Source organism: Lathyrus oleraceus, chromosome 2 (assembly GCF_024323335.1).
Source record: "Lathyrus oleraceus cultivar Zhongwan6 chromosome 2, CAAS_Psat_ZW6_1.0, whole genome shotgun sequence".
NCBI lineage: Eukaryota > Viridiplantae > Streptophyta > Magnoliopsida > Fabales > Fabaceae > Lathyrus > Lathyrus oleraceus.
In genome coordinates, this window is record NC_066580.1 from 121,878,350 (window position 1) to 121,890,466 (window position 12,117).

A 12,117-nucleotide genomic window follows, 5' to 3' on the forward strand; every position below is an offset into this window, starting at 1 on the left:
GTACATGCCAGTTTTCGGTTGAGGTTTTTCCACTGTTGTTCGTTCGGTTCCCCACTGATAGTGGTTTTGGGCCATGCTCTCGATAAGCTGGTAAGCATCAGCATAAGGTTTGTTCATTAGTGCACCACCTGCAGCGGCGTCTATTGTTAACCTTGTGTTGTATAAGAGACCATTATAAAATGTGTGAATTACTAACCAGTCTTCCAAACCATGGTGTGGGCAAAGTCTCATCATGTCTTTGTATCTTTCCCATGCTTCGAAAAGAGACTCGTTGTCTTTCTGTTTAAATCCGTTTATCTGGCCTCTTAACATAGCTGTTTTGCTTGGTGGAAAATATCGGGCAAGAAAAACTTTCTTCAACTCGTTCCATGTGGTGACTGAGTTGGAAGGAAGAGATTGAAGCCATCTTCTAGCGCTATCTCTTAATGAGAAAGGAAAAAGACGAAGTCGAATCGCCTCTGAAGTGACACCATTAGCTTTAACAGTATCAGCGTATTGGACAAATACGGATAAATGAAGGTTTGGATCTTCGGTAAGATTTCCAGAGAATTGGTTCTGTTGCACAGCCTACAACAACGAAGGTTTAAGTTCAAAGTTGTTTGCTTCGATTGCGGGCGGAGCAATACTTGAATGCGGTTCATCTTGCGATGGAGCGGCGTAATCTCTAAGAGCACGAGCTGGTTCTGCCATCTCGGTTAAAGAAGGAAAATCTTTGAGATCAGGAAGGTCTATAGGAGGGAGATTGTTTTCAGCACGATATTCCCGAATTCGTCGTAAGACTCGGAGATATAGTTCGATATCGTTGATTCGTAAATAAGCGGTTCGCCTTGAGAGCGAGTGCGTGGCATACAAATCAACGAAAGAAAGAAAATAGAAGAAAAAGAAACCTTAGTCTCTACAGCGTAACGGAAGAGTTACGATATCGATTGAATAAAAGTCCCCGGCAACGGCGCCAAAAACTTGATCGCTCGACTGGGTGAGTCGAGAATGGGATACAAACTGCAAGTGCACAGTTCTATCGCGTAGTTTTAAAAGATATCGATCCCACAGGGACTTATGAATCGATATACCGTTATCTAAAGTTACTACGTAAATCTAAGGTGAAGATGTTTGATTGTTTGGGGAAAAACTAAGAGCTAAACTAATGTCTAGATTAAATATTAATAAAACGGATATCGGTATGTAATTCGTCAAAACTAGGGAATCAAGTCTTTGTCGGTTTCTTGGTTTTAAAATGAATCGTTTCGGTTAACTTTATTGGTTAAAGGTTCTATCTCAAACTCTCGCTCTGTTGAATAAACCATGATTTTATATTAATGTTGCTGTCACTTATAATTAAGTCAAAAACCATATTTTGAAAACAATAAAGTTGCAGAAACTCTTTTTAAGAAAATACTGACTGTTTTAAACACCCTTATCTCAAACTCTCGCTCTGTTGACTTAGGTTATATAATTAAATCCAAATGCTTAACTCTCGTCCTCACATTCAATCTTTAAAAATACTTTTTGGAAAAGGTCAGAATTTAATTAACTCTAAAACTTGCTCTCGCCCTGATCTAGAATTAATGCCTAACTTACACTGTCCAGTTAAAATCTCAAACTCTCGCTCTATTGATTTTAACTTCTTTATGTCTTTTACTTTTGTAAAAAATCTTGTTATTAAACCTGTAAGTTGAGACCATAAAAAGATTGATTTTGATTTTAAGTTTAGATAGACCGACTCAGTCTCGATCCCTTATTCTGCTTACTTTACATACCGATACCTAGGCAAATTAGCCAGACATGCTAAATAAACAAGAATTTATATCATGCATAAACAGACTCATTCCAGGCAGGCAATATGAATAAACAATAGAATAAAACATTAAAAATTAAATAACAATTAAAGAACCTGAATGCGTAATACAATGGTCTTGAACACTCCACCACAAGCCGGTAGGATTTGTTCTTCGATTCTTCAATTAAGCAGTAAAATAAATCAAGGAAATAAAACTCGAATATAACGTAAGGTTAAATCCGGTATAAAGTTGCACAGTAGTTTCCGGTGTAGAAACTATTACGCGAAAAAATATCTAAAAGCTAAAAACGGGAAAGATAAATTGCAAGGGAAAAGAGAAAGTAAAGCTTGCAAAAGAAATAAATAAAATGAACAATGCTGGAAAGGAAGAAAAATAAGCAAAGGCGTGAAAGGAAAATTTGGCAGAGCTTCCGCAAAACTGAGCGTGCAAAAACTCTCCTTCCGGCAAAGAGAGGAGATGGCTATTTATAATAGCCTTGGTAACTGCATTCCGTTCCCTACGAGTCTTCAGCATGGCTAAATACACGGCTTGGGAATAGGACACGAAGTCCTCAACGTTACTTCCATTCTTCTGAGAGCGTAACTTGCGCCAAAAAGCTAGTGGACTGGTGTGACGCTCGTCACACCATGTGTGACGTCCGTCACAAGGCTACTTCGCGTGACGCTCGTCACAACCCTTGTGACGCCCGTCACAGGGGCAACGTGCGCTTTCTTTGGGCTGGGCTTGGTCTTGGTTATTTGTTTCCTTTTTATTGCTTTTTACACCTCCTTTTCTTCCCTTTTTCACTTTTGCTTCAAAATGGGTACCTGATGTAAATAGAAAAGAAATACTGCATAATATCTGATAAAATGGGATAAATTAAAGTAAATGATAATATAATCTAATTAAATTAAGTCTTAAAATGTGATATAATTTCATGTTATCAAACTCCCCCATACTTAAATCTTTGCTTGTCCTCAAGCAAAATTCAGTATAGAACTTGTTAAAAGTTTTAGCCAGATGAAATTTCAAAGCACACATCAATTCGTACTAGGTTGCGAATGGATTTTTGTTTAGGAGGACTTGAGTTTAATCTTGACATCAACAACCACCGTTACAACTTAGATAACCCTATTTTTATGCCAATCAGTTTCAAGTACCCTATGATAGCTATCCTGGTTCCTTTAGTCTTATTTTACCCGTTTTCATTCTAGCGAAATCACATTAAGCCCTTTATCTTTTCGCGCACATAGTGGAGTAACCGGTTAGTGATTATGATCCGCTTTTAGCTAGAAGTTCTGGTATATAAGTCGGATAACTTCATTATTCAGTCCATTGCAAATTGCGGGGGATCGAACCGTAGTCCGCCCTACCAAGTTCAGTACCAGATTCCTACTGAACCAACTCATAATGGATCTTTCGTATTGTGCTTTTGCATGATCTGCAACCTTTAGATTAAATGATCTGGTAAGGATCACCTAATTTAATTAGTGCATTTCTTGATATATTTATATATTTTAGGTTACTTTGGGGATCATTCACTTATATTCATCGGCTCTCCACGTAGTTTGCTATTAAGACGGTGCTGACTTCTGTATAAACTACTTGGGGTTGCCATAGAACTAAAAGTTCAAGGAATTGGTATAATAGGTACTTTATCCTGATCTAACATATTGAGGTTCTCAGAGCGTTGTTATGGTAATAATTTTGTTTTGATCTCACTCAAGTTTTATAAAGTAAGCAACCTTTATACTTATTGGGTGTGTTAAAATTTTTGTTATGGCTCAGGAAATTGAGGGGAATAGATAATAGAAAATTTTCACACTTAGGAACTTAACTTAAAATAAATATATATATATTTTTTTTTATTATTTTTTTATTTTTTTATTTTTTTTTTATAAATAGGGAAAAAAAAAAAGGGAAATAACAATGAAAGGGAGAGTACATATTTGAAAAATGAGAATGGAAAGAATATTGTTTCCCCCCATACTTAAACTAAACATTGTCCTCAATGTTTTAAGGAAATGAAATACAAGATGGAAAGGAAAAAGAAAATAACAACTAAGGCTGCCTTCCGCCTCTGGTTCTTGGACCTGGTGATCTTTGACGTATGTCTAAGTTGTCGAACCTGCTAAACAACTCAGTAAATCGCTGGTCGGTTATGGCATTCCGAGCATCCTGTTGCTGTTGCATTTGACGCATCATCTGCATCATCTCTGTATTCTGTGCCTGCATTCCATCGATAGCATCCATAATGTCATCGTTGGTCGCAGGCCTTCTTCGTCGACGACGTTGGGAGGATGGGCCGGCTGCATTACTGGAAGGGTTTAGCGGGACTGATTGTTGTGTTGGCGGATGATCACCTTGTTCCATTTCTTCAAACTCATCTGTTTGCTGGTTTGTTTGTGAAGGCTCGGTGGTTTCAGGAGCGCTAAGATCGTAGAGGTGGCGGTCGGGGTTTGTGACATCAGTTAGGGTGGTATTGGGTAGCACAACACTCGGGACTGCTTGGTTGTTCACCATAAGATAATAGCCTCCGCCTACTCTGTTTTTAATCAGGCGGCTGGAGCGGCAATAGCTGATATCCATAGACAGGGGAGGTAGGGATTCTAAAGTTTGGAGTTTATCCCCTAGGTTCAGGCCAAGTGCTATGGAGGTTATTAATCCACCAACTATAAAGGGTTGCCGGCCTCTAGCACATAAGGTGCGGATATGATGAAAGAGAAAAGAGGCGGCGTTTACCTGAGCATCCGATTCGAAAACGCACTGGAGGAAAAATAACTCCTTTGAGTTGACCTTACTGTTGTTTGGTCTTCCAAAAAGTGTGTTTTGCAGGATACGGAGAAAATAACGGATGGTGGGGTTATGGATGTGGGAGAGAAGGAGTTCTTCCCAGTTGTAGGTATTTATACCGGAAATTTTCTTAAAAAGATCGAAAACTAGAACTGTGTTCCAGTTTGAGGTTGGAGGGATTCTGGCATGCAGCAGACCTTCTGTGGGAAATTGTAGCATGGCACTCAATTGGCGTTGGGTTAGAGAGTACTCGGTGTTAAACATACGGAAGGTTGCGGTACCGGTCAGAAATTCACCTTCACCGGCGGGAGTGGTGTAGTCGTAAGAACTTAGGAATTCTAAGGTTAGGGAAGGGTAGGTGGGTTGGTTATGGGTGCAAAGGAAGGTTAAATCGGCTTTACGGAGCATCCACTCGATACCTTGGAGTAAGCCCAATTGTTGTAAACAAGTTAAATCGGGGTACCTGGTGGAAGCGACGCCTCGCTGTTGGAAGCGCTCGAATTGCTCTTGCTGATAGTTGTCATCTCCGGATCGGAAGATGATATTTCCGAAATTTTGATTTCCCGCCATTGTGATGAATTTTTGAAGGGATGATTTGGAAAGGAAAAGAAGTGTATTTGATATGAGAGAATTGTTTTGTGGTGAATGAAGGAAGTTTTGGTAGGTATTTATAGGAGAAGGATTGGAAGGTAGAAAGAAAAAGTGGTTGAAAAGTAATTAAGTGTGGTAAATGAAAAATGAATGGGGAATGTAAAAAATTAAAGTGTAACGTTCGTCTCCAACGGCTCCTTAACGTTCACTTGTCTGAAGGGCGTCACGCTCGTCACAGGGGTGTGACGTTCGTAACAGGCGTTTTGTGTGCCGTTCGTCATGGAGTGTGTGACGCTCGTCACACCTCCTTTTTGGCAAGGCTTCAGTGGCGCTTCACAGAATTACTTTGGTAGCGTATTTTAATGTTTCATTTTGCTTATGATCATTTTTTGTATGCAATTTTAATGCATTGTGCACGCTTACTTGCTTTGTATAATAATAATAATAATAGGTAACAACAGTAGAGCATAATAGCCATTGCATGATAAAATTAATTAAACAGCTTCAATAAAAATGATCATAATGTATTACAGGGAAGGAAAATAATGAAATGAAATAGAAATAAACATGAATTCAAACAACATTAATGAAAAAATCTAGCCTAAAACTAAATAACTTAGAAAGAAATATAACTAAATTCCATCTATCTTCGGATCTCTGGCCGGAGGAGTAAAAGAGTTAACATGATGCCGTAACATACGTAACTGACTTGCCGTGCTGCTCATGTATTCTAGGATTTCAAGTCTCAAGTTATGGAAATCTTCCCTGAGGGCGTCTTGCTCTGACATCAAGGCTTCAATGACTGTTTTAATATCTGTTCCTGGCATATGATGTCGGAGATCAGGCATGACTGATTCTTCGGTCAGGACAGGCTGAGGAGGAGGATCAATATCATAGTAGCCGGAAGGTGTCTGAGGGTCAGATTCAGCAAGAGAGATATGGTCAACATAGTGCTCATAGTCGTCACAAATCTCATAATCCTGGATGGATTCAGTGGATCCAGCCGGAGTTGGGGTTTCATTCAGGTTATAGAGCCAGTTCCTTTGATTATGAACACTAGTTCTAGGATCGGGCATGGTGAATAGGCAGAGAACCTGGTTATCAATAATAAGCTCGAACTCATCAGACCCTATGTTTGCTATAAACATAGTGTTGAAGAGGAAGGGTATACTCATAGTAGTAATGCCACAAAAAGGGTTAAGGTCAAGCATAGGCTGACGTAGTCCAATAGCATTACCTATCATAGTGATCAAACCGCCTATTCTAATGGGTGCTCGCTCATCCTGGATAAGGTGGTCCAAATTAGCTAACATAAAAGTAGCACCGTTTACTGGACGGTTCTGGGAAGCACAAAATATGATGAAGAGTTCATCACGTGAAACTGAAGTACTATTTGGCTTCTTCCCAAATAAAGTGTGGGTCAGGATCTTATGGAAATAGCGAAAAGCCGGGTTATGTATGTTTCCAGAGAGAAACTCATGTTCTTCGGGCTCATCATTTCCAGTCAGCTTACCCCAAAAGTGTTCAAGCTCTCTATATTCAAAAAGTTCTTCCTGGCTTACAGTGAATGTATCAAAGGAGGTAGGAAAACCCAAAAGGTTGGTGAAGTCTCTAATATTAAATTGGTACTCCATATTGAACATTCTGAACTGGATAAAACCTCTGCTAATTCCTTTTCCATGGCTAGGTAGATAGATTAATGAACTAAGGAATTCTAGTGTGAGTCTCCGGTAGGTGGTGAAATGTCTCAGGATAGGGGAGGTCTCCCATCCTATCTGATTCAGCAAAAACAGGACACTCTGTCTCAGTCCAAGGGCAGTCATAGCCCAATCATCAGCATATAAACTAGGTAGCATCTCTCTAGCGGCTAGTTCTTCAAACTTTCGTTTCTGAGCCATTCCTCTGAACTTGATACCCATACGATCAAAATGTCCCATCTGGTTAGTGTTAACTAGAGAAAAGAAACATGAGTTTAAGTCAGGATTTGGCCAAATGCCGAAAGAAGAAAAGAATTATTATTATTATATATATATTTTTTTTTCTTTTTGAATAAATCAATAATGAATACTAAATAGAAATTAAAAGAAATAATTAAGAGAAAAATAGGGAAATGATAATAATAATAGAATAATAAAATAACAGATTAATTTGTGGGTTGTCTCCCACTAAGCGCTTTGTTTAAATGTCGCAAGCTCGACAAAGAAACTGTTAAATATAGTCTATGAGTCCTGGGGGCGTTTCGTCTAAGTGTAGAATTTGCGAATCCTCGTTGGTTTCCGCATAGTGATAATGTTTCAGACGTTGCCCGTTTACGGTGAACGGTTCTGTAGATTGTCCTTTTATTTCTACCGCTCCACTGGGAAAGATTTTAGTGATATGAAAAGGTCCTGACCATCTGGATCGTAGTTTTCCCGGGAATAACTTTAGTCTAGAGTTAAATAAAAGTACTGCGTCGCCTTGCTTGAAGACTTTCCTTGATATACGCTTGTCATGCCATTGTTTTGTTCTTTCTTTATAGATTTTGGCATTTTCATAGGCGTCTCTTCTGAGTTCCTCTAATTCGTTTATGTCAAGGATTCTCTTTTCACCGGCGGCTTTATAATTCAAATTTAAATTTCTAATAGCCCAATAGGCTTTATGTTCTAATTCTACCGGGAGGTGACAGGATTTTCCATAAATGAGCTTAAATGGGGTCGTCCCTATGGGAGTTTTATAAGCAGTTCGGTATGCCCATAAAGCTTCTGGTAATTTCAATGACCAATCTTTCCTTGAAGTGGCGACCGTTTTTTCTAGTATTTGCTTGATTTCTCTGTTAGATACTTCCACTTGTCCACTGGTTTGAGGGTGGTAAGGTGTTGCTATCCTATGTCTCACTCCATATTTAAGTAGTAGTTTTTCGAGTACCTTGGATATAAAGTGTGATCCACCATCACTGACTACTATTCTTGGGATGCCAAATCTCGGAAATATTATATTTTTAAAGAGTCTAGTTACTACTCGGGTGTCATTTGTTGGAGAAGCTATAGCTTCGATCCATTTTGATACGTAGTCAACTGCCACGAGTATGTATTTGTTACCGAAAGAGGATGGAAAGGGTCCCATGAAGTCTATCCCCCACACGTCAAAAATCTCTACTTCCAAAATACCTTTTTGTGGCATCTCGTCACGTCTAGATATGTTTCCCGTGCGTTGACATCTGTCACACTCCTTAATAGCCGCATGTACGTCCTTCCATATAGTTGGCCAATAAAAGCCAGCTTGTAGGATTTTAGAGCAGGTCTTGGATGTACTTGTGTGACCACCATAAGGCGCAGAGTGACAGTGTTGGATTATATTTTCTACCTCTTCTTCGGGTATACATCGACGGAAAATACCATCGGGGCCTCTTTTGAAAAGTAAGGGATCATCCCAGTAATAGTGTTTTATGTCGTGGAAGAATCGTTTCTTCTGCTGGTAAGATAAAGTAGGTGGAACTATTCCGGCAGCTAAATAATTGACTAGATCAGCGTACCATGGTATGACAGATATAGCTAAGGTGGTTTCTACTTGCATGTCGGAGTTGTTCTCTTCCAAAGTAGCTATGAGTTTATCATACGAGAAATCATCATTAATGGATGTTCTTTCTGGTTCAAGGTTCTCAAGTCTAGAGAGGTGGTCTGCTACTACGTTTTCAGTTCCTTTCTTGTCCTTGATTTCTAAGTCGAATTCTTGTAGTAACAAGATCCATCTTAGGAGTCTAGGTTTAGCATCCTTTTTTGTTAAAAGGTACCTGATAGCAGCGTGATCAGTGTAAACTATTATTTTGGCTCCTACCAGGTAAGAACGAAATTTATCTAGCGCAAATACCACTGCTAGGAGTTCTTTCTCGGTTGTGGCATAATTCATCTGCGCTTCATCCAGGGTTCTGCTAGCGTAATATATAACATGAAGCTTTTTATCCTTTCTTTGTCCTAAAACAGCACCTACAGCATAATCACTGGCATCGCACATTATTTCGAATGGTTCATTCCAGTCTGGTGTCTGCATAATGGGTGCGGAGATCAATGCTTGTTTAAGAGTTTGAAATGCTTTTAAACAGTTATCGTCGAATATGAATTCAGCATCTTTCATCAACAGTCCGGTTAAGGGTTTAGTTATCTTAGAGAAGTCTTTGATGAATCGTCGGTAAAAACCGGCGTGTCCTAAAAAGCTTCGTACTTCTCTCACGGTTCTTGGGGGTTGAAGATTTTCGATTACCTCTATTTTGGCTTTGTCTACTTCAATTCCTCTGTTCGAGATGATGTGTCCTAAAACAATTCCTTCTTGTACCATAAAGTGGCACTTTTCCCAATTAAGTACTAAGTTTACTTTTACACATCGCTCCAGAACTCTTTCCAGGTTTTCAAGGCATTCTTCGAAACTTTGTCCGTATACAGAAAAGTCATCCATGAATACTTCCATGATGTTTTCGAGAAAGTCGGCGAATATTGCCATCATGCATCTTTGAAAAGTTGCAGGGGCATTACACAGACCAAACGGCATTCGTCTATACGCGAAGGTACCAAAAGGGCATGTGAATGTTGTCTTTTCTTGGTCATCAGGGTGGATTGGTATTTGAAAGAAGCCTGAATAACCGTCTAAATAACAGAAATGTGAATGTTTAGCTAATCGTTCTAACATTTGGTCAATGAATGGTAAAGGGAAATGATCTTTTCGGGTTGCTTTGTTTAGTTTCCTATAATCAATGCACATTCTCCATCCCGATTCGATTCGTTTAGTTATAGTTTCTCCTTTTTCGTTTTCAATAACGGTTATGCCTCCTTTCTTTGGTACAACGTGTACAGGACTAACCCATTTGCTATCAGATATAGGATATATAATACCTGCTTCTAATAACTTGGTTATTTCTTTCTTTACTACCTCACTTAGGATCGGATTTAGTCTTCTCTGGTGTTCCCTAGAGGTTTTACAGTCTTCTTCTAACATGATGCGGTGCATACAAATAGAAGGGCTTATTCCTTTAAGATCGGTGATGTGGTATCCTAGTGCAGTTGGATATTTTCTTAAGATATGTAGGAGTTTTTCTGTTTCGAGTCTTCCTAGATCTGCATTAACTATCACAGGTCGTTCAAGTTCTAAGTCTAGGAATTCATATCTCAGATTTTTGGGAAGTGTTTTCAAATCAGGGGTTGGTTTGTTAAGACACTGCGTAGGATCTGGTGTTATTGCTAGGCATTGTTTAGATTTGTCCTCTAAAAGATAGTCTGATGGTTTGTCTTCTCCTGACTCTGCTTCTTTTATGCATTCATCGATGATATCCATGAAGTAACATGTATCTTCTATTGCAGGTGCTTTCAAGAATTGGGAAAGAATGAATTCAATTTTTTCTTCACCTACTTCGAAGGTGAGTCGTCCTCGTTTTACGTCTATGATTGCACCGGCAGTTGCTAAGAATGGTCTTCCTAGTATAATAGGTGTCGTATCATCTTCTCTAATGTCCATAATTGTGAAGTCAGTGGGAATGTAAAACTGACCTATGCGTACGGGAACGTTTTCAAGGATTCCTACAGGATATTTGATGGAACGATCTGCTAATTGCACAGACATTTTGGTCGGTCTTAATTCTCCCATCTCCAGTTTCTTACATATGGATAAGGGCATAACGCTAATTCCGGCTCCTAAATCGCATAAGGCTTTGTCGATGACAAATTTTCCTATGTGACAGGGTATAGAGAAGCTACCCGGATCCTTGAGTTTAGGGGGCATGTTTTGGATTATAGCGCTACATTCGGCAGGGAGTGTAACGGTTTCGCTATCCTCAAGTTTCCTCTTATTAGAAAGAATTTCTTTTAAGAATTTAGCATATGAGGGCATCTGCGTAATAGCTTCGGTAAACGGAATTGTAACGTTTAATTGTTTAAGGAGATCAACAAATTTTCTAAATTGGCCTACATCTTTGGTTTTAACAAGCCTTTGAGGGTAAGGTATAGGTGGTTTGTAAGGTGGTGGAGGTACATAAGGTTCCTTCTTTTCTAGGGTTTCCTTATTACTCTCTTCCTTTTCCTTAGGTTCACTTTCCTCAGTGGATTTCTCAGGGTTTTGGTTTTCTATCCTTGGGTCAGACGGTCCTTCCACTTCCGTTCCACTTCTCAATATAATTGCATGAGCTTGGCTTCTCGGATTGGGTTGGGGCTGTCCAGGGAATGTACCAGTTGGTGCAGCGGTAGGTGCTTGTTGTTGAGCTACTTGAGATATTTGCGTTTCCAGCATTTTGTTATGGGTAGCCAAGGCATCTACTTTGCTTGCTAGTTGTTTAAGTTGTTCGCCAGTGTGTATGTTCTGGTTTAAGAAATCTTTATTGGTTTGTTGTTGGGAAGCTATAAAGTTTTCCATCATGATTTCCAAGTTGGATTTTCTAGGGGTATTATTGTTAGGATTCGGTTTCTGATATCCTGGAGGTATAGATGGGGCTTGATTTGGAGACTGTCCAGGTGCGTATAAAGCATTATTACTCTTATATGAGAAGTTTGGATGGTTCTTCCAATTTGGGTTATAGGTATTCGAATAGGGGCTTCCTTGAGCATAGTTTACTTGCTCTGTTTGGATTCCAGTCAAGAGTTGACATTCCGCAGGAGTGTGGCCTTGGATTCCACAGACCTCGCAATTCTGAGTTATAGCAACCACGGCTGCTGGAGGTGATACGTTTAAACTTTCAATCTTCTGGACCAAAGCATCCACTTTTGCATTGACGTGATCAAGGTTACTTATCTCGTACATGCCAGTTTTCGGTTGAGGTTTTTCCACTGTTGTTCGTTCGGTTCCCCACTGATAGTGGTTTTGGGCCATGCTCTCGATAAGCTGGTAAGCATCAGCATAAGGTTTGTTCATTAGTGCACCACCTGCAGCGGCGTCTATTGTTAACCTTGTGTTGTATAAGAGACCATTATAAAATGTGTGAATTACTAACCAGTCTTCC

The 12,117-nt window shown here is 39.4% G+C and overlaps 1 non-coding gene across 1 annotated transcript; it reads left to right on the top strand.

The window, feature by feature from the left end:
• Positions 1-205: 205 nt before the first annotated feature.
• On the top strand, positions 206-312 carry LOC127124206 (small nucleolar RNA R71). Its single transcript, XR_007803830.1, has one exon. It is a non-coding gene; the product is annotated as a small nucleolar RNA R71 (small nucleolar RNA).
• The last annotated feature ends 11,805 nt before the right edge of the window (positions 313-12,117 follow it).